At 45.2% G+C, this 3,257-nt stretch overlaps 1 pseudogene across 1 annotated transcript; it reads left to right on the forward strand.

Moving 5' to 3' along the window:
- Positions 1-906: 906 nt before the first annotated feature.
- LOC105528406 lies at positions 907-2,771 on the forward strand (annotated as a pseudogene). The gene has a single exon (XR_001004345.1). The product of XR_001004345.1 is annotated as a sin3 histone deacetylase corepressor complex component SDS3 pseudogene (transcript).
- The last annotated feature ends 486 nt before the right edge of the window (positions 2,772-3,257 follow it).

A 3,257-nucleotide genomic window follows, 5' to 3' on the forward strand; every position in this document is an offset into this window, starting at 1 on the left:
ATGAGCCCAGCCTGTCTTCCTGGCTTTATATGGAAATTAATTTCTTTTGGCAACATATCCACTTCTTGATCTAAGGCATATATAAGGTTTAACTACATCTGTTCAGAACTTTGCAAATACTCATACTGAGTCTTTCTGGAAAAGGAAGAACTTTAACCCCATCAAAGGGAGTCTGGTCAAGAAGGATTGTGGGTCACTCTAGCAAAAAATAGGATTCGTTGGTACAAGAGGGAGCTAGTTAAGCAAGAGCATGTTAGGGTAAGCATTAAGGAAGAACTTTTTTTTGACAAATGCAATGTTTAACAAATTCTAAAACTGGCTATCAAGGAATATCTGTAATAGCAAACACTTGAAAGAATTACCCATGTTACACCACCATTTCTTTTAAATTGTTTAAGCAGTAAGAGGTTTATAATGCTGAAAACTCTTAACTACACTGGGGGGAAAAGCTACACTCACAAATCACTTCTATCATGCAGGTTTATTGCAAAGTTACATAAGAATGTCGGCTCAGGAGATCTCGCCATTGCACTCCAGCATGGGCGACAGAGTGAGACTCCCTCTCAAAAAAAAAAAAAGTTATCTGCTAGGCGCAGTGGTTCACACCTCTAATCCCAGCACTTTGGGAGGTCAAGATGGGTGGATTGCCTGACCTCAAGAGTTCGAGTCCAGCCTGGCCAACCTAGTAAAACCCCATCTCTACTAAAAATACAAAAACTTCGACAGACATGGTGGCACATGTAGTACCAGCTACTCAAGAGGCTGAGGAATGAAAATCACTTAAACTCGGGAAGCGGAGGTTGCAGTGAGCTGAGGTCATGCCACTGCACTCCAGCCTGGGTGACAGAGTGAGACTCTATCTCCAAAAAAATAAAAATAAATTGAAAAGTAAAATGTTGCGGGGGCGGAGGTCGGCAGAGACCGGGAAGGGTTCGCTGTGACTCCCGCTTCTCGAGTTGGGGGCTCCGTTGGACGCTGCTAGGCAGACAGCGAGTACTGAGGGCGGGTGACCGCGGTGTTCCTGGGCCTAACCATGTCTCTAACCATGCTCAACTGCGGTTAGAGACGACATGAGTGCCGCGGGGCTGCTGGCCCCGGCCTCGGCCCAGGCTGAAGCGCCGCCAGCCCCCGAGTACTACCCAGAGGAGGACGAAGAGCTGGAGAGCGCCGAGGACGAGCGCAGCTGTCCGGGCCGCGAGTCGGACGAAGACACTGAGGATAGTGAAACTGACCTGGCAAAGCATGATGAAGAAGACTATGTAGAAATGAAGGAACAGATGTATCAGGACAAACTGGCTTCTCTCAAGAGGCAGTTGCAACAACCACAAGAAGGTACATTACAGGAATATCAGAAAAGAATGAAAAAACTAGATCAGCGGTACAAAGAGAGGATACGGAATGCAGAACTCTTCCTCCAGCTGGAAACTGAACAAGTGGAACGAAATTACATTAAAGAAAAGAAGGCGGCAGTGAAAGAATTTAAAGACAAGAAGGTTGAGCTGAAAGAGAACCTGATTGCTGAGCTAGAAGAAAAGAAGAAAATGATCGAAAATGAAAAGCTGACAATGAACTGACTGGAGATTCTATGGAGGTGAAACCTATCATGACCAGAAAGTTGCAGAGGCGACCAAATGATTCCGTCCCCATCCCAAACAAGAGGAGGAAACCTGCTCCAGCCCAGCTAAACTATTTGTTAACGGATGAACAGATCATGGAGGATCTGAGAACATTAAATAAGCTTAAGTCACCCAAGAGACCAGCATCTCCATCCTCTCCTGAGCACCTGCCTGTGACACCCGTGGAATCTTCCAGCCCAGAGGTTTGAAGCTCCGATAGAAGATGGCAAACTGTGCTATGACAAAAGATGGTACCACAAAAGCCAGGCCATCTATCTGGAATCAAAGGACAACCAGAAACTGAGCTGCATGATCAGTTCTGTAGGAGCCAGTGAGATCTGGGTGAGGAAGACAAGTGACAGCATCAAGATGAGGATCTACCTGGGCCAGCTTCAGCCCGGGTTCTTCGTGATCTGCCAACGCTCAGCTGCTTGACTTTCTGCAGTGCTCTTCTCTTGATCCTTTTTCTGGAGTGGGTTTTATTTTTGTTTTGTTTTGTTTTCTTCTTAATGGAAAAATGTTAACTTACTGGGAATAGCTACTCAGCCTTGGAAATGGAGAGCACTGTCGTGGATTCCTTAAGGCACTTTTGTGGCCGGCCACTTGGAACTTTGTCAGTCTTTTCTGCCTCAACTTCTTCCAGACATCAGTTACCATGTGACTGTTTTACTTTCAGGAGTATTGGGGGTTTGATTTACTTTCCTTTTATCTCTTTATTTTTTGCTTATACTTGTTTTTGAAAACCTCCTCTGAGTTTGAAGGGACAGCTGTTTTTATTAATTATCTTTAGGTCTCTCTACCATGGAGAAGAACAGGAAGGGATACACTCTCCAGTGCATTTTCATATTTTGAATCTGATTAGTGGATCAGGTAGCTACTTTGCCTGTTGAGCCCAATTCACTATTTCCCCAGAAGCTTGGGGCAGAGGTCCCAGCAGGAGATGAATTCTCCTGGCTCTCAGCCTTCTGGGAGAAATAAATGCTTTGTGTAACATCTGGCGCCCGCCATCCATTCCACTGGCTGAGCGATGGAAAACCTTGCCTGGGAGACTCTGTGCACTGAAGCAAATGGGTTTGGGGAGGGGACATTTCATATTTATAATGTGTTGAAGATACTATATTTTAAATATTATTTAATGCAGGTGATTTATTCAAACATTTGTTGTAGCTTAAAAAAAAAAAAGGAAAATGTTAGTTTTAGGCCAGGTGCTGTGGCTTACGCCTACAATCCCAGCACTTGGGGAGACCCGGGCAGGCTGATCTCCAGAGGTCAAGAGTTCGAGACCAGTCTGGCCAACATGGCAAAATCCTGTCTCTACTAAAAATACAAAAACTAGCCAGTGGTGTCTCACACCTGTAATTCCAGCTACTTGGGAGGCTGAGGCAGGAGAATCGCTTAAACCCGGAGGCAGAGGTTGCAGTGAGCCAAGATTGTGCCATTGCATTCCAGCCTGGGCAACAGAGCAAGACTCCATTTCAAAAAAAAAAAGAAAGAAAGAAAAAAGAATGTGAGCTCAAATAAGAAATTCCTCATCAGCCACACTCCTCCTCAGGGTCTTAGGTGTTCCAGTGTTGGGCTGCAGGCTTCTAGGAGCTTCAGAGGAATAACTCAACACTCAAGACTGCAACTCAAGCTTGAATG

The sequence above is a fragment of the Mandrillus leucophaeus genome, unplaced genomic scaffold (genome assembly GCF_000951045.1).
Source record: "Mandrillus leucophaeus isolate KB7577 unplaced genomic scaffold, Mleu.le_1.0 Scaffold715, whole genome shotgun sequence".
NCBI classification, from domain to species: domain Eukaryota; kingdom Metazoa; phylum Chordata; class Mammalia; order Primates; family Cercopithecidae; genus Mandrillus; species Mandrillus leucophaeus.